Here is a 19,946-nt window from a genome sequence, read left to right as displayed (position 1 = left end):
TTTCAAGGAAAAGCCAGGGAATGAGATATTGGTAGGAACGCAACATATTCCTGAGAAGCTCGAAGGCCACATGCCTGCAGAGGGCTGTGCATGAGCCCAGCGCTGTGTGCATGCTTAGGAAAGACCTGAGAAGGCCCTAAGTCCTCACCTCTGTGCAACGTATCCATGAAGCTGTGAGCAGGCAGGCAGTGAAGGCTCAAACAGAATTGTCAAGGCCCTGACTTTGAAGGCATGCCCAGTTTACCCAAAGAGCCCCTTTGCAAAGACTGGGAAGCTCAGTGGTCCCTGGTATTTAAGGAAATTTCTATCTAGTCATTACCTGACCACTAAGCTAACTGTGCAGAGCTGTCAGCCCCCAAACATGACAAAGAATACAGACTTCACAGACTATTTCAGAAAAGTCACTAAACAAACAATAACTAACAGCAACAATGACAAGCCCTGAGGAGGGGGAAGAATCTTATTTCCAGTTCCCACATTATATTATTTTAAATGTGCAATTTTCAAAAAAAAATTATAAGACAGTCAGAAAAACAAAAGAGTATGGCTGATACACAGGAAAAAAAGCAATTAATAGAAACCGTCTCTCTGGAAGCCCAGGACTCAGATGTTCCCTCACATATGCCCACAATAGTGTTTGATCAAACAGCCACCCCATGGCTTAGTCAAGGTGACATAATTAACCATCATACCTTTTAAAAAATGTATGCGACTCATATGCCCATAATAAAAACAATCAAGAAATAATAGATGTTGACATGGATGTGGTGAAAGGAAACACTTTTACACTATTGGTGGGAATGTAAACTTGTACAACCACTGTGGAAAACAGTGTGGCATTTTCTTTAAAAACTAAAAATAGATCTACAATTTGGTCTAGCAATCCCACTCCTGGGTATCTACCCCAAGGAAAAGATGTCATTACACATAAAAGATACTTCCACACACATGTTTATAGCAGCACAATTCAAAATTGTAAAAATATGGAACCAGCCCAAATGCCCATTAATAATCAACAAGTGAATAAAGAAAATGTGGTATATGTATATACCATGGAATATGACACAGCCATGAAAAGGAATGAAATAATGGCATTTGCCTCAACCTGGTAAGTGAAGTAACTCAGGAATGGAAAAACCCAACATTGTATGTTCTCACTCATAAGTGGGAGTTAAGCTATGAGGATGCACAGGCTTAAGAATGATACAGTGGATGCTGGGGACTTGGGGGGAAAAGGTTGAGGGGTAAAGGATAAAAAAATGAGATTCACACCCAGTAGGATAACTATTTTTTTAAAAAGTATTGATGACAATGGGTAGAAATTAGGACCCTGGTCCTTTGCTCCTGAGAATGTAAAATGGTACAGCTGCTATGGAAAATAGTATGATGTTTTCTCAAAAAGTTAAACATAGATAAACCATAGAATCTAGCAATTTCTCTTCTAGGTGTATGTCCAAAAGAATTGAAAGCAGGGATTCAAACAGATATTTCTACACACGTTTCATAGCAGCACTATTCTCAATAGGTAAAAGGTGATAATAACCCAACCAACAAATGAATGGATTTTTAAAATGCAGTATATACATAAAATTGGACATCATTAAGCCTTTAAAAGGCATGAAAATTTTATCACAACATTGGTGAATATTGAAGACATCATTCTTGGTGAAATAAACCAGAGACCAAAGAGCAAATAATGCATGATGTCACTTACAGAATAGGCAAATCCATAGAGACAGAAAGTAGAATCAAGGTTATAAGGTGCTGGAGGAGGGAGGAGTGGGGAGCTATTATTTCATGGGTACAGAGTTTCTATCTGGGATGATGAAAAGTTCTAGAAATGACAGTAGTGACTGTTGCACAACATTGTAAATATACTTAATGTCACTGAATTATAGACTTAAAAATAGTTGAGGATGGGTGCAGTGGCTCACGCTTGTAATCTCAACAGTTTGGGAGGCCAAGGCGGGAGGACTGCTTGGGTTCAGGAGGTTGAGACCAGCCTGGACAACATAGTGAGACCCCATCTCTATTAAAAACAAACAACTAACTAAATAAAGATAGTTAAAATGGTAAAGCGTATGTTATTTTACCACAATAAAAAGGGGAGAAAAGATCTGAAAATCATATATAAGTAAATCAAACTCATGCTTCTTATTAAAAGTTAAGATGGTTGGTAGGTAATGTACTCACTATTAACGGTTTAATCTGCTAGTCAATGTGTATATGCTTAATTGGTTGTTGCTATTATTTTTAGGTTTTGCAAATGAGATCAATAGCATGCCCTGCATCTCTCTGTTCCTGTACATATGTGGCTACAAGGTTTAGTACTAGAATACTTAGAAAGAAAATCCTATTCTTTTTCTTTATTGTGTTTAGGAATATTGCAGAGAATGAGTCTTCTCTGGTGGTCCAGCCACATCAGTCCTTATACTTCACAGGGTGAGTGGTATGCTAATGGTGATAAACCCAGAAGGATAGTCATGTTAGCAAAGGAGTTGTTGAAATTAAAGCAGGTGTCCCCAGCCTCCTCTTGAGGATACCGTTGGTGTAGTGTAAAGTGCTGATAGTGTAAGTTGGTAAAGAAAGGCCCGGTAGTGGTAGGGCAGGGGAGAGGTAATGAGAGGGAAAGGGAAGGTGAGGCTAGCACTGGAGAGAAACTAGCTCTGTTTCTCTACCTCATTGGGAATTCTGTCTCCAGCCAGCAAGTCAGAGCAGAGAGGGGAGGTGGGGCATGGAAGCAGTGTTTGTCTTGGATGATAAAGGGGTAAGGTTTGTGTTAACAGTTGGCTCGAAATTGATCCATTACCTGACAATTACTATCTCTGGGCAAGGGAACTAAATGGCTGGATGATGAGGTAAGAAAAGACTTTTTATAACATGTGCCTTTTACTTTTGTTTTTGTACCATTTGACTTCACTAAGCCAAATGTTATGAGAGTTTCACAAGCTAAGGACTTAGAACTGTGTTTTTCATATGCTCTATTGATATAGAGCAGGCGTCCCCAAACTACGGCCCGCGGGCCCATTTATCCGGCCCCCCGCCGCACTTCAGGAAGGAGCACCTCTTTCATTGGTGGTCAGTGAAAGGAGCACAGTATGTGGCGGCCCTCCAACAGTCTGAGGGACAGTGAACTGGCCCCCTGTGTAAAAAGTTTGGGGACGCCTGATATAGAGCATAACAATAGATCTAAACTCAGGGACATTTCCAAGGATCCGAGACGCGGAGGGATCCAAACAGATTATTGGGTCTATACGTTGCCTCCAGCCGTGGCCCTAATTGTATAGACCACAAAAAGCAACATATCATGATAGTTCGACGTGTCATCTCTGGAACAGGCTGCCTAGATTCAAGCTCTGGCCTTGCTGGTCATTAGCCATGTTACTTTGGGCAAGTTACTTAATCTTTCTGTGACTCAGTTTCCTCAGTTATAAGTAAGGGATGATTATAATAATAATAATACCTCATAGGGCAGTTGTAAATTAATTCATGTTAAGAGCCTAGTACATAAAAGGGTTGCTACTATTGTTGTTATTGTTAATGTATATCAGTAATTGAAGAAAGGGCTCTGGCTTCCTAGCGCTGTATCTTTCCCATCCAACTGCTAATAAATCATAGTAGTAAGAATAATAATAGCTAACATCTGATGAGAGCTTACATGTTCCAGACACAATCCTGAATGATTTTGCATACATTCACATTGAATCTTTTTTTTATTCTGAGCCAGGGTCTGGCTCTATCACCAGGCTGGAGTGCAGTGACATGAACATGGCACATCGCAGCATCAACCTCCTGAGCGCAAGCAATCCTCCCATCTCATTCCCTGAGTAGCTGGGACCACAGGTACACACTACCACACCTGGCTGTTTTTTGTTTTGGTTTTGGTATCAACAGTCTCACTTTATTGCCTAGGCTGGTCTCGACTCCTGGGCTCCAGTGATCCTCCTGCCTCAGCCTCCCAAAGTGCTGGGATTACAGGTGTAAGCCACCACTCCCAGCTCCTCACTGAATCTTCTTCTCATTGAGTCCTATAGAGTAGGAACTATTGTTACTTTCATTTTAGAAATTATAAAGCTGAGACTTAGAAAGATTCAGTCGCTTGCCCATGGTCACAGTGCTACTAAGTAGACGAATCAGGAATTGAAATCAGATACAGCACCTGAACTTCGACATTGTATTAACAACTCAACAAGCAGAATTATCAGTTCACTTAACAAAAAACAGTTCAAAATGACTCTCCCCAACCCACTGCTGTTTCCTCTGTATTTCCCCACGCAGTTCCACCATGACATTTTCTACAATTAGCAATAGCAATCGAGTCACTTACTGCTCTTTTTAAAACCGAAAACATCATTATTTTGCTAAATGTTAAAAATGTTTCAAGCTCTCTCTTCTCTCAACCCAGCAGCACAAGCACACCAACCCCACTAAAACCTAAAGCACAAAACATTCAGATCAAACTCTTTAGCGTTAAAAAGTTTGGTTGCATTGTCAAGGATTGGTGTTTTCCAACGAAAATACACCTTCCAGGAAGGAAGGTGTTACAGACTGAGTGTTTTTGTCCCCCTCATATTTCTATGGGGAAGCCCTCACCCCCCAATGTGATGGTATTGGGAAGTGGGCCTCTGGGAGTTCATTAGGTTTAGATTGGGTCTTGAGGGTGAGGCGCCCATGATGGGATCACTGTCCTTGAGACAGCAGCTTGCTCTCCCCACTGTGTGAGGACAGAGCAAGGAGGTAGCTGTCTGGAGGCTGGGTTGTTGGCCCTCACCAGGAACCGAATCGGCCAGCACCTTGATCTCAGACTTCTCAGCCTCCAGACCTATAAAGATATAAATTTCTGTTGTTTCAGCCACCCAGTCTACGGTATTTTGGTATAGCAGCACAGCAGACTAAAACAGAGGGGCTCCTTGAAGATAATTTTTTTTTTTTTTTGCAAAGGAGTCTTGCTCTGCTGCCTAGGATGGAGTGCAGTGGCACAGTCTCAGCTCACTGCAACCTTTGCTTCCCATGTTCAATTCATTCTCTCACCTCAGCCTATCAGGTAGCTGGGATTACCAGCATGTGCCACCACACCTGGCTAATTTGTGTATTTTTAGTAGAGATGGGGCTTTACCATGTTGGCCAGGCTGATCTTGAACTCCTGACCTCAAGTAATCTACCCACCTCTGATTTCCAAAGTGCTGGGATTATGGGCGTGAGCCACAATGCCCGGCCAAAATTCTTTGATATTTAAGGAAAAGTTGACTTTTATAAAAATAGCAAAGAGCCAGGCAGTGTAGCAATAAAGGAACAAGACAAGTGGCCCGCCTCTACCGTTTCATGTCATGCAGCAGGACACAGCTGGGGACGCCAACTCCCTCAAGTGGTGCAGATATTTCCAGAGAGCTCAGTTTTGACTAAAAGTGCTGGTGACGACACAGTCACAGTTCATATCACTCTACCATGTTTTATGTGCGAAGCCCAGAATGGATGTCACAGATCCTGCCACAGTTGTGATCCACTCAGGGGATGTGAGGGTGACAATTGGTTCAGAGTCATGGGAGAACCTGTGTATTGGACATCAGTTGCAAAGAGAAAAGGTGACTACACAGTGATGACCAACTTGTAGTGGCTTCTCTGCTCATAGCTTCTGGAGACATATGCTGAGTGGTGTTTACTGCCCATTAGCTCCGATACTTCTGAGAGATTCTGCCTAAACTAGTATAAATCTCTTATTTGAGTAGCAAGTATTTCCCTGTGAATATGTATGAGGAGAAAGGAAATGCTGGTGTGTGTTTTTGAAAAGAGAGATCAGCAAAAGGCCAAAAAGTTCAAAATATAGCCTCACGTCCACCAGAGCACAGCTGACAAACAGGCCACACACACTCCTTCCTGGGCCCTTGGCAGACGTCAGTAATCAATCATTGTAGTTATCACTGCTGAGGCTGGCTGTGACCGAAGAAATTCTTCCAGATCAGGACTCCAGGGAGCCACTGACCCATCCTCCAAACTTGGCTTTCCTACAGAAATTTTGCCAAACTTGGCCTGGTTTCACCAATTAGTTAGGGACACCGTACTAAGTATTTCTAGCTGTCTTCTCTCTTCTGCCTCCTGCCACCTTGCCTCAAGTTCCAGCTCTCTTTTCTCAGGGAACCCTTTATACACTTCACTCTGTGTGACCTTCCATGGTCCAAAACATTCTCAAAGATAAACTTGCCTAAGAGCGCTGTAATAGTTAGGGATGACATTAAGTACAGGCATACCTCAGAGACATTGCAGATTTGATTCCGGATCACCGCAACAAAGTAAATAATGTAACAAAGCAACTCACACCATTATTTTGGTTTCCCAGTGCATATGAAAGTTATGTTTACACGATAAGTGCATATGAAAGTTATATTTACACGATACTGTAGTCTTTTAAGTAGCTGTATTAATAGCATTACGTCTAACATACATATATGCTTAAGTTTAAAAGTACTTCATTGGTTAAAAAACAAAAATGCTAATGACAATCTGAGCCCTCAGCAAGTCTTAATCGTTTTGCTGGTGGAAGATCTTGCCTCACTTTTGATGGCTGTTGACTGATTAGAGTGGTGGTTGCTCAAAGTTGAGGTGACTGTGGCAATTTCTTAAAATAAGACAATGATGGACTTAGTGATGAACTCTTTTACAAAATATTTCTCTGTAGCATGCAATGCTGTCTGATAGCATTTTACTTACCCACAGTAGAACTTTCAAAACTGGGAGTCAATACTCTCCCACCCTGCCACTGCTTTATCAACTAAGTTGATGTAGTCTTCTAAATTCTTTGTGTAATTCCAACAACGATACAGCATGTTCACCAGGAGTAGATGCCATCTCAAGAAACTACTTTCTTTGCTCATCCATAAGAAGCAACTCCTCATCCATTTAAGTTTGGTCATGAGACTGCAGCAATCCAGTCACATCTTCAGGCTCCACTTATAATTCTAGTTCTCTTGCTATTCCTGTCATATCTGTAGTGACTTCTTCCACTGAAGTCTTGAACTCCTCAAAATCATCCATGAGGGTTGGAATCGGCTTCTTCCAAAATCCTGTTAACATTAATATTTTGGCTTCCTCCCATGAATCACAAATGTTATTAATGACATCTAAAATGGTGAATCCTTTCTAGAAGATTTTTAATTTACTTTGTCCAAATCCATCAAAGGAATCACTATCCATGGCAGCTATAATCATATGAAATGTATTTCTTATATAATTAGACTTGAAAGTCAGAATTACTCCTCGATCCCTAGGCTGCAGAATAGATGCTGTGTGAGCAGCAGGAAAATAGCATTAATCTGCTCGCACATCTCCATCAGAGCTTTTGGGTGACCAGGTGCATCATCAATGAGCAGCCATGTTTTGCAAGAAACCTTTTTTTTTTTTTTCTGAGCTGTAAGTCTCAACAGTGGGCATAAACTCTTCACTAATCCATGGTGTAAACAGATGTGCTGCCCTCCAGGCTTTGCTGTTCCATTTCTAGAGCACAGGCAGAGTAGATTTAGCATAATTCTTAAGGGCCTTGGGAGTTTTGTAATGGTAAATGAACATTGTCTTCAATTTAAAGTCATCAGCTGCATTAACCCCTAACAAAAGAGTCAGCCTGTCCTTTGAAGATCTGAAGCCAGGCCTTGACTTTTCTTCTCTAACTAAGAAAGTTCTAGATGGCATCTTTCAATAGAAGGCTGTTTTATCTACACGACAATCTGTTATTTAGTGTCACCACTTTCATCAATTATCTTGGGCTAGATCTTCTGGATAACGAGTGCGATTTCTGCATCAGCATTTGCTGCTTTACTTTGCACTTCTGCGTTATGGCAGCAACTTCTTTCCTTAAACCTCATGAATCAACCTCTGCTAGCTTCCACCACCTTTTCTTCTGCAACTTTCTCACTTCTCTCAGTCTTTACAGAATTGAAGCGAGACAGGGCCTTGCTCTGGACAAGGCACTGGCTTAAGGGAATATTGTGACTGGCTTGGTTTTCTATCCAGACCACTCAAACTTTCTCCATATCAACTGTAGGTTGTTTTGCTTCCTTATCATTCATGTGTTCAATGGAGTAGCACTTTCCGTTTCCTTCAAGAACTTTTCCTTTGCATTCACAACTTGGCCAAGTGTTTGGTGCAAGAGGCCTTGCTTCCAGCCCGTCTTGGCTTCCCCCATGCCTTCCTCACTAAGCTTAATCATTTCTCCCTTTTGATTGAAAGTAAGAGATGTGGCATGGCATGGTGGCTCAAGCCTGTGAGCCCAGCATTTTGGGAGGCCAAGATGAGTGGATCATTTGAGGTCAGAAGTTCAAGACCAGCCTGGCCAACATGGTGAAATCCTGTCTCTACTGAAAATACAAAAATTAGCCGGGTGTGGGGGCACACGCCTGTAGTCTTAGGTACTTGGGAGGCTGAGGAACGAGAATTGTTTTAACCTGGGAGATGGAGGTTGCCGTGTTGCAGTGAGCCGAGATTGTGCCACTGCACTACAGCCTGGGCCTCAGAACAAGACTCCATCTCAAAAACAACACAAAACAAAGCAAAAACAAAACAGAAAATGAGAGATGTTGTTCCTCTTCCTTTCACTTGAATATTTAAAGGCCCTTGTATTGTTATTAGTTGTCCTAATTTCAATATTGTTGTGCCTCAGGAAATAGGGAGGCCCAAGGTAATGAAGAGATGAAGAACAGCTGGTCGGAGGAGCAGTTAGAACGCATACATTTATTAAGTTCTCCATCTTATGTGGCTCCCCAAAACAATAAAACAGTAACGTCAAAAATCACTGATCAGCTGAGCATGTTGGTTCATGCCTGTAACTGTAGCACTTTGGAAGGCCAGGATGGGCAGATCACCTGAAGTAGGGAGTTTGAGACCAGCCTGACCAACATGGAGAAACCCCATCTCTACTAAAAATACAAAACTAGCCAGGCATGGTGGTGCATGCCCGTAATCCCAGCTACTCAGAGGCTGAGGAAGAAGAATCACTTGGACCCAGGAGGCAAAGGTTGAGGTGAGCCGAGATCGCGCCATGGCACTCCAGCTTGGGCAACAAGAGTGAAACTTTGTCTCAAAAAAAAAAAAAAGAAAAAGAAAAAGAAAAATCACTGATCATAGATCACCATAATAAACATTGTAATAATGAAAAAGTTTGAAGTATTGTGAGAATTACCAAAATGTGACACAGAGACATGAAATGAACACAAGCTGTTGAAAACATGGCACCAATAGACTTGCCTGATGCCAGGTTGCCACAAACCTTCAATTTGTTAAAAAAAAAAAAAAAAAAAAAAAAAAAAAAGCAGTATCTAGGACATGCAATAAAGCAAAATGCAATAAAACAAGGTATGCCTGCATATCAAAGAACTGGTTTAGCCCAGGTGTTGATCAACAAGAATTGTTCTTTGCCTATAAACTCTCGTGAAGACAGCCCTGCACACAGCGTGCATTACCTTGGAGAAGTGTGGCAGCCAGCCAGAGAGTTGGCATTTGCTGGCAGCATTCGGAAGATATGCTGACTTGTATATCTGATAAAAACAGAACTGTCTGTAAATGCTGAAGGACTTTGAGTTGTGTGACTGCTTCGTCTGCATTTATGGACTCCATGCTGACAGTGCCCAGCACATGCTTTGTCCTTAAGAAAGGCATGGGCCAGGGTGTCCTCTCCTGGCCCATGAGGACACCTTTGTTCTCAACCCTCTCCCACTTCAACCCTCTGGAGTTCTCTACAACTAAGGCTTCTTCACTTTGGTCCATTTTTTGTACTAAAACATACCCCCCAAAAAGTGTTTTTTTTGGAGGTTTGTGCAGTTCCTTCTCAGCATGTAGGGTCAGCAAGAGCTATTCTTTATCCCTGCCGGTTGGAAAGAAAAATAATAAAGGAAAAGCCTCTAGCCAGCCATTGATGCTTATATATGCCCCTCAAATGAAATATGAGTATCTTAGAACTGTTTCCCAATGTGTGTTCCCGGATCTTCTGCCTATATTTAGTCCCCCGGTTTGATTCCAAGACACTCCCACAAGACCTACAAGAATGGGAACGTTTAGCTAAAAAGACCAAGATTCTAATTTTTTAAAAAAGCTTTGCAAACTTGAGGTTTAGGAGAATTTGGTCATTCTGCCCAAAGACTTGGCCTTCCCTTGAACAGATTTCTTTCTTTCTTTCTTTTTTTGAACAGATTTCTTACAATGAAATCTTGAAAATTCAAAACATTAGCTTTCTTGGTTACAACCTTCATGGTGAAATTAATCACAGACAAAACAGATATGAGATAAAGAAGTAAATACTGGCCCAAATATCACTGAATACAAAGCTGTTTGTTGGTTACAGTCCTGCAGGACAAACGATTCATTTGCTTCTGTGTCATTCAATCCAGTCAACATTGATTGTTCCTATTGATAGAAAATCAAGGATAGATGATATGGCAGAAGAGATAATCAAGGATGTTTTACACTGAGCTCTGGAATGTACTCAAGGTCACAGCGCAACTCAGGGACTTGGACTCACTTTGTCCCTGGCTTTGGCCCCTTTTCAGATTCTCACAAGCTCAGCAGATAGGAAGGTGTCATGGATGAGCCAGTCCTGCTCAACCCAGAGCTATTTATGGTGAGTCCCTGTGCCTGACGTCTTTTAATGTTTTCTTTGTAGGTATCAGAATTGAAATGCTAGTCTCCAAATGGCCTTCAGTTGATACAAGTATACTCCAGATTAAAATATGAGTTTTGAGGTTTTATTTTGGGAATTAGGTAGTGAGGTTAAAAACCATGGACTTTGGGCTCAGACGAACTGAGTTCAAATTCATACTTTGATGGTCAACAACTGGGGACCTTGACCAAGTGATTTATCTTCTCTGAGCTTCAAATTTCTCTTACTTTAAGTGGCTCTCATACATCGAACTTCATAGAGTTCCTAAGAGGATTGAATAAAATAATGTACATGGAAGCACCAAGCACAGTTCCTAGCACGCAGTATACCCTTAGTAAATGTTAGTGTCCTTCTAGTTAAGAAGCTAAGTAAATTTCCAATGCTTAACATTATCTCTTCTAGCCAAAGTAAGTTAATAATTGACTGTCAAAACCAGGTCACAGAAGAGCTAGGAAACAGTAACAGCGTTGTCCTTCAGCTCAGTGTTTTAAAGCAGACTTTGAAAATTTATGACAAGTACATATTATGGACATTAAAAAAAAAGATTTAACACCAAAAAATGGGAATTACATTATCTCAGAAAGAAAACTGACGATACGCACACTCACCCACTCACACACAGACACACTGACACATGCACCATATTATTTTTATTTTTCTCATTGCCTACAGATCAGACCAGATTGGACTTGGTCCTGTTGGGAGGCACTGTTCTAGAAGTAACACTGACTTGGTCTTCTCCAGCCATAGAACACCAGGAGTCAGGGCATCTAGCAACCTTCCTTGGGATGCAGGAAGAGAGGTGTCACAGATCACTGGCACACCTGCATCTCTGTGCTCCCCAGAGGCCAGACATCTCCGTGAAACTGGCGTGGCAGCAGTCACAAATTCGAACCACCCTGTCCTAGATTTCTCAGGGTATACAGAGAACCAGCTACTCTTTTCATTTCACTTGTGAAAAAACTAAGACATCAAGACGTTAAAGGATTTTTCTGATTTACATTGATTCAGTGGTAAAAATAGGACAAGAAAGCATATTTTAAAGCTGGGACCACTGTTCAAAGATTTGAGGGCTATCTACCCAGACATCTATTCACTCTGCAGGCAAGATGAACAGAACAAGTAGGGCAACTATAAATCTGCTGGCATCAATCGCCACAACAAAAATAGCACTAATGCCCTTTTTTATTCCCAAGAAAGTGTGTCTTCTAGAAGCCAATTATTTAAAGAAACATTCACATGTGAGTGATTTTTTTTAAAAAGATAAAAACATGAAGACCAGGTGCAGTGGCTCATGCCTCTAATCCCAGCACTTTGGGAGGAGTGAAGTGGAGGAAGAGGTACGTTCAAACTACAGAGGAGGAAACTGAGGCCCAGAGGGGAAAAGTGACTTGATTGACAACAATTCGATTCTGGTCTTTGTTCTGCCAAAGGTTCATTGTGAGATGGGAACAAGTTTCAGCCTTACCATCTCAATCTGATGTTGAAACCATTGTGCTTCACATTCTAAGGACTGCTGTCACCAACATGCTTGCTCAAATGCAAAGCGAAATGCTTCGAATTCATGTAAAGAAAGGTTTTGTAGTGAATCAAAGCCTTATGGTTGACAAATAGTTATAGGCCAAGCTACATTTGGCAGTGATGATATTTTCTGCTTCTGGTGTCTGTCCTTTAAGAGTCAGGTGAGCACTGCAGGTGGAGATGAGAGACAAGTTTCACCTGCTCAAAAATGTCTCTTTCCCCCATCGACAGGTGCCAGGGCCTGCAATTCCCACCATCTGTCTCATCTTTGGGTTAAGACAGTGCTTTCATTCATTTGTTCATCCATGTGTTTAACCAACGGTTATTAACCTAAGCCCCTGCTGTGTACCAGGCAGGTACCAGGTGTACAGTGGCACAGTGCCTTCATGAAATCTATCATCTACTGAGGGAGATGTTTGTACTTTCTAGTAAAATCTATGAAGGAAAAGAGAATAGCAAAGGGCTCAATTGGGGAGAGAGACTTGGAAGCTGTCGCTGAAGGGTGGGGAGGAGTTAATAGAGTATTGAGTGGAGGAGAGGCTTTCTGGGCAGTGGCAGCAGCATTGGCTAGAGGCCAAGGCTGAGGGCAGTGAAGAGCCTGGAAATGCCCTTGAGGCTGAAACAAAGAATGGGAGAAGGTAAGTTGTAGGAAATAAATTGAAGACTTTACCAGGTTTGGTATCTGCAGAAAGTAAGTTTTTACCATAAGAATGTTGCCTTCCATGTGACATATGCAGCCACTGGATAACTTGGCAGCAATGATTGCCTCAAGACAGCTGGTCTCAGCCGGTGAGTGACAAAGGGTAGATCTGAGGTGGGCAGAAGGAGAAGGAAGGGGACACTGGGAAGGAGCTCTGTCCTACCTGGAGGGCCAAGGGCTGGGGTGAAGACTGGTGCAGCAAGGGGTGGGAAGCCTGATGGGGTGTGAGCCCCCTATGGCTGAGTCACTTCCTAGATTGGGACTTACTGAGGCTGCCTAAGCAACCACACACTCCATGGGGCCTGCTTCTGAAATGGAAGTATAGCCATGGCATCTTGAAGCTGACCAGGGAGATAGTCTAGTCCAAGTTGCTCAGTTTACAGGTTATGATTCTGTGGCCTAATTAAGGTGAAGTGAAAGCCACAGCTGGTTGTAGTGAGCTTTGAAGGCTGTTTCCCAACTCTCATGCACCATGCCATCTCCTCATTGAGGGTGAGTGTCTCCATGTAGCCAGAATCAGCTCTCAGGGGCAACTGGGTCATCTATGGAGATAGTAGGTGCCCAAGAAACACTTGTCAAAATAATGTATTCTCTATATCAGTTTCCTTTAGTTTCTTTTCAAGTGTATATAGATTGAAGACTGAACCAGACCAATACAGTCCCACACTCATACGAACCTGTGATTAATCAACATTCTTCCCAGAAATTGCCATTTTACCAGTTTAAAAACAATATTTTAGATTGAGAATATTTAAGAACATGAAATACACAAATTGCATCATTATACCCATCAAAGACATTGACTAGGATCTGAAATTGGTTTCTAAAAACTTAATAAACTATAGGCATTCAGATCTACAGTATGTTCATTTAAGGGGTGGGAGAAAATTTGGAGCTAGGTGAAGGGGCAAATAATGAGTTATTTCACTTCTAGGAAAGATTATATTGAAGAAAAACCTAAATTCAGTATTTCTGATGTCATAACAACCGAGATAATAGGTAACAAGCAGATCGTAGGAATTAGTAAAATTTTGGTGAGCCGAGATAGCGTCATTGCACTCTGAACATATCTTTTTTTTTTTTTTTTTTTTTTTTTTGAGACACAGTCTTGCTCTGTCACCCATGCCAGAGTGCAGTGGCATGATCTCGGCTCACTGCAACCTCTGCCTCCCAGGTTCAAGCAATTCTGCCTCAGCCTCCCAAGCAGCTGGGGCTACAGGTATACACCAACATGCCAAGCTTATTTTTGTATTTTTAGTAGAGAGGGGGTTTCACCACATCAGTCAGGCTGGTCTTGAACTCTTCACCTCATGATCCACCTTCCTCAGCCTCCCAAAGTGCTAGGATTACAGGCAGGAGCCACTGAGCCAGGCAAAACATGTTTTTTTTTAGAAGTATAAGAAACACCAGAATGTGTTAGCATACAGTGCGTGCGTGTGTGTGTGCGCGCGCGCCCCGACACATGGGAACAGTGCTGTTTCCATGGCAACGGGGGAAAGTGTGTCTTGCTATGAAGCAATGTTCTTAGACTCAGACACACTTATAAAGATCATGTGCTGGAAGCTGTGAGGGATGTATTTGATTCTAATATTCTTTGAGATGAGTCAGGCTGTTCTCCCTGCCTCCCCCAGCCATTCTCCTATGCGGAACCTCCAAACTGAGTTTTCAGTACATGTTTTTCAACTGTTTTCTCACATCCAGCCTAGTGACAACCTCCGTCACTGTGCTATCTACTGTATCCCTTGACGTTTCTCAAACCTGGCAGTAGACTCATTGTTATTGATCCTGAAGCACTGACTCTATGTGTGAGTGCGCGTGCGCGCACGTGTGCGTGCATGTGCATGTGTGTGTAGGAGGTGGAGGAAGAGGAAGAGGGAAACGAAGCATCAGCATAGAGTTTTGTTTTGTTTTGTTTTTGTTTTGTTTTGTTTTGTTTTTGAGACAGAGTTTCGCTCTTGTTACCCAGGCTGGAGTGCAATGGTGCAATCTCGGCTCACCACAACCTCGGCCTCCTGGGTTCAGGCAATTCTCCTGCCTCAGCCTCCTGAGTAGCTGGGATTACAGGCACGCACCACCATGCCCAGCTAATTTTTTGTATTTTTAGTAGAGACGGGGTTTCACCATGTTGACCAGGATGGTCTCCATCTCTTGACCTCGTGATCCACCTGCCTCGGCCTCCCAAAGTCCTAGGATTACAGGCGTGAGCCACCGCGCCCGGCGGCATAGAGTTTTACAATGTGAGAAAATTGACTTGATATCCAAGGTTTTTATAGTAGTTGTCCTTGGTCTGTAATGTCTGACTTCCTTTTGAGATGGTTAAAAAGAGTTTTAGTTTTCAGCCCTTTATTTTTTCTCCTGGACACGAGGTTCACAAACTGTTCCCTTTCTTCTGATCTCATTTTTGGGTGTAGACAAAGTTTAATATAACAGGAAATGTTCCTTTGCCTTAAGTGAGCAGTTGATTTCTGAGGCTCTGTCCAGATAGGGGTGATTGTGCCTGGGCTTTTTCTCAAAGACATGTCATGTGATTTCTAGCAGAGGCTCCCAATTGAACTTTTATCGTTTTTAATAATCCTCCCAAATAATTATAATGTGGTTTACTTATTTCATTTTCTTGCCTGTTAATGGCTAGAACTTTGAAATTCCGTGATCCCGATGAATAAGAATGCCTCAACTATTAGGCAAAAAACACAATTACTTTTGTACCAACCTAATATTTAATCATATTTTGAAGAGGCTAAGCTTAGGCATTTACCCACAGTGGTTTTCTCAGAGGAAACTTTCATCATATGCTTTCTTAATCAGGAATCTGATAATGACTGCACAATTAGCCACAAGGCAAGAAGGAAGGTATAGATCTTCAAAGTGATCTCCTAATACTCAGAACTTAATCCAATGCCCCAGTCCACGTTTAAGAGTGAGCTCCACTGAGGAGAATGTTCCCTTAATATACAATCATCAATCCTGTAGCTGATTAGAAAGCAAGATCTTCATCCAACTGTGAACATTAATGATGGTGTGCACCTCAATAAAGAACAATGTCAGGCTGAATTAAAAGACTATAAACTGGGTATACAAAGGAGCATGAGACAGTAACGGAGTCTTGGCCCATAAGAGTCAAGCAGGAAATATTGTTGGTGCTCATCTTCTGCCCACACCCACCCATGAGAAAGGAACAAATGGTGATCCACCGAGTCTTAGCAGCAAAACACTTCTTGTGCTATATATAGAGAAGGTAAAAAACAACAAGCCAATGACAACTGCCTGTGTACAACTCATCTTCCTTTAAAGAGATGGTAATCAAGTTCATCTAGCCACTTTGTTTTCCACATTTGCATCGAATAGATGAAGCCCAAGAAGAAAAATGCCATTTTCCTAGGCTTCTCACAATCATAAAGAGTCCGTAGGCATAGGGATCAGGAGTGGTTAATTAATACTTGCATGATTTTGCTTCCTTTTCTCCTGTTAATTGTATTTTCCAATGGACTAAAACAGGGTTCAGCTTGGAGAACAAAGAAACAATAATTCTTAAAATACTGTTAACTCTGTCTGTGGACTGTACTCACAGCACAGTCCCAAGGGCAAAGTCATAAATGATGTGGCTTTGTTCGTGTGGCTTGCTTTATTTTCATAAATACATTAAATTTCATAAAATAAAGAACGACAACAGGAATGTATTATGTTTTCTTGTTTTCTTATTGTCATGATTTCTGTTGGATCTAAGTATAGTTCTTTCCTAGCTAGCACTAACTGTCAGCATTCTAAGTCACCATTCATGAAATCCTGTGTTCTGTTCCTCTATTATGAAAACAGTTTTCTTTACACCAGATTTCAGTTGATTTAGTGACTTGGTAGACTTGCAGCGTGGCTCTACATTCAAAATACCCACAGAATCTGACCGCCGCCGCCGCCTGGCCTGAGCCTGCATCATCTCTTCTCCAGACCACTGCAGTGGCCTCTGGCCTGGCCTCCCTGCCTCCATCCTTGCCCCATTAGAGTTCATTCGCAAAATAGCATTCAGAGTGGTTCTTTAAACACAAAAACCAGAACAGGCCATTCCTCTGCTCAGAGCCCTGCCAGGCACTCCATTTCACTCAGAGTCTTCACAGTGAAGTGGGGGACTGCCATAACTGGGACCTCACCATGCCGTGACCACATCTCGTATGGCTGTCTCTTCCTTACTCAAAGTTCTAGCCACATTACCTTTTCCTGTTCTCTTAACATGCCAGGTACTCCCTCTTCCCTCTGTCTGTAATGCTCTTCTCTATGTATGGACATAGTTACTTCCCTCATTTCTTTCAGTTTTTGTGTTGGAATACCATCTTCTCAACAAGACCTGTCTTGGCTGCTTTACCCTGTCTGCTCTCAATCTGGCATTCCTGGTCCCCTTTACGATACTGTAAGTTTTCTTTCTCCCACACAGCATATCGCTTGCTAATATGCCATGTGATTTCCTTAAATATATCCTGTTTCAGTGGAATGTAAGCTCCAGGAAGGCAGAGAGCTTTGTTCACGGATGTACCCCCAAACACAAAACAGAAGCTGGCACTTAGTGGGCACTCAGGAAATACTGAAATATTTGTTGAATGAACGAATGCATCAGCAGTGTCTAGGTATTCCTGGCCCACAGTAGGCTCTTAGTACTTGTTGAATATCTCTCCCTGGGGGACTAACAGGACTAAGTGTGAAAGAGACCCAGGCCGCATAGCATAGTGATTCAGAAGACTTCAGGCTCTGCCTCAGCTGGAGTGGCTGTGGCCTACAGGTATGACCTAGATTGTTTACTTAACCTCTCTAACCCTTGGTTTTCTCATCTGCAAACTAGGAGTGATGAGTACCTCCCTTACAAGGTGGTTATGAGAATTAAATGTGATAATTTGGATAGTAAGTCTGGTGAATGCTCAATAAATTTGAGCTATTATTATGAATATTATGACGTCTTATTATTATTTTTAATTTAGACAGAGTCTTGCTCTGTCACCAGGTTGGAGTATAGTGGTACAATCTCGGCTCACTGCAACCTCCACCTTCCAGGTTCAAGTGATTCTCCTGTCTCAGCTTCCCAAGTAGCTGGGACTACAAGCACGCATCACCAGGCACAGCTAGTTTTTGTATTTTTAGTAGAGATGGGGTTTCATCATGTTGGCCAGGATGGTCTCAATTTCTTGACCTAGTGATCCACCTGCCTCAGCCTTGCAAAGTGGTGGGATTACAGGCATGATCCACCGCACCTGGCCACATCTTATTCTTTTACCTCTTTTTTTCAGGAATATAACGTCTATGCCTGTTCTTATTCTTCAGGATTATTGGGGGAAATATATACAACACTGTAAATAAAAAACGCTTTGTAAACCATATACCACTCTCCGGATGCTGGGGATCAGCTGCACATGTAAGAGGTGCCCCATGGACACCATTGATTCATTACTCTGGGAAGTCTACAGGCAGTGGTAGAACAGTCCTAAGTTCTAAAAGAGAAAATTACACTGGCTCTAATCAACAGCTGAGATCCCTTCCGAGATGCCCCTTCCCCGCGGCATCATGGAGGCGGGAGGAGGGCCAGGCTATATTTCAAAGCCCCCCTCCTTCTCTTCCCTCTTTCTCCCTAGGCTGCCAGAACCTTTGCTTGCAGTGCAAGCACAACCACATTGCTGGAAGTGAAATTTGCAGTCTGCTCTATCAGATGGTTTCTGCGCATGGGCTGTTACTATGTTCAAAGCATTAAACTGCCTAGAAGTGGATTATTTACAGAGCTTCTCTCTTCCCAGAGCTGCTGATAGGTGGCAATTCAGCCTCTTCGCCCTAATGCACACTTTCTCACTTTCCACCGAGACTCTTTGTTTGCTAACGGCATCTGGCTATCCTGGGTACTTGCCTCAGCTGGCTCAGTTCTCTCCAATCCCTAGAAGAAACAGCCCTCACCTGCACGCCAGGGATGAAATAAGATTTCAGCTCAAAGCTAGCAACCTTTCTCTGAAGTGGTGTCACACCCAAACAGAGAAATAAATGTGTTGTTTTCTTCTTAGATAATGAGAAGTCAGTCTTTCAGGCAGACTTTTGACACAGGGAGGATCAAGGTTTGACTACCTTTGAGTAATCCTTGCAGAAAAAATAGCACTAATTGGACAAAGGAAGAAAGGAACTAGCTGCTACTGTCATGATTATTTAAACACCCATCCAGTCAAAAACGCTGCATTGTTTCATTACAAGTGAAATTTGATTGCCACTACATTTCTTGCTGGCCTCCCCTCTATGCAAATTGGGGAGAAGAAAGAAATTCATAAGGCACCAGAACCCATTTGGCTTCTGAATGTACTGTTTGCATATAGACATCAGCAGCCTGAATAAATTCTAGCAAGAAATGTCAAACCAACATCACTGGCTATTTTTCTATTTTTCTCCCTGAAAATTTGTTTTTTAACGTGTTCACAAAGGCAAGCTAGATTCTGTGTTATCAGTGTTTCAGTAAAAGATAAGTGGGGTGGTAGTTCAGTAGTGGGCATCAGATATTAACGAAAACCATTTTGGGAGAGTTCAATTTACAAAAGATTAAAATAATTCATCAACTTGCAAAAAATTGTTCTAACCCTCTCTGCTGACAGTCAATGTTTGTGCTGGGGGGCTGAGTATTATATAATAATTTGTACAGCAGTTTATAGTTCCCAAAACATTTCTGCCTTGGGTCTGTCAGAGGACACTCCCAAGGACGCCATGAGTGAGCAAGGGCAGTTCCCTTATCCCCACCCCACAGATTCGAGAAAGCTGGGTCTTAGAAAGATGGGGACTTTTTATTGTCACAAAACATGTCCCACCCCCAGGCATTCACCCTGCAATGCAGATTCCTCTTCATCCTTCAAAGCCCAAATATAATATCTCCCCTTTTCCGTCACATTTCCTGTTCCCTCCACCCCCTGCCACCACCACCACTGCACAGGAAATTGTTAATTCATTTAACCAGATCAGTGAAAGAACCCTGTGTCATGGGAGGAGATGCAGCAATGTCAAGGTCATTGTGGGTCCTGTGACAAAGTGAAAATCTTTCCTCAAGGGAAGCAAAGATGGAGACGGTGCCCTTGTGTAACACGA

General features: G+C 42.2%; 1 long non-coding RNA gene across 1 annotated transcript; it reads left to right on the top strand.

The window, feature by feature from the left end:
- The first annotated feature begins 2,379 nt into the window (after positions 1–2,379).
- LOC120365398 (uncharacterized) lies at positions 2,380–19,437 on the top strand. Its single transcript, XR_005580341.2, has 3 exons — positions 2,380–2,449; positions 11,903–12,072; positions 18,470–19,437. It is a non-coding gene; the product is annotated as an uncharacterized LOC120365398 (long non-coding RNA).
- Positions 19,438–19,946: the final 509 nt, after the last annotated feature.

Source organism: Saimiri boliviensis, chromosome 10 (genome assembly GCF_048565385.1).
Source record: "Saimiri boliviensis isolate mSaiBol1 chromosome 10, mSaiBol1.pri, whole genome shotgun sequence".
NCBI classification, from domain to species: Eukaryota; Metazoa; Chordata; class Mammalia; order Primates; family Cebidae; genus Saimiri; species Saimiri boliviensis.
The sequence above is the reverse complement of the archived record's forward strand: the minus strand, read 5'-3'. Positions and strand labels throughout refer to the sequence as shown.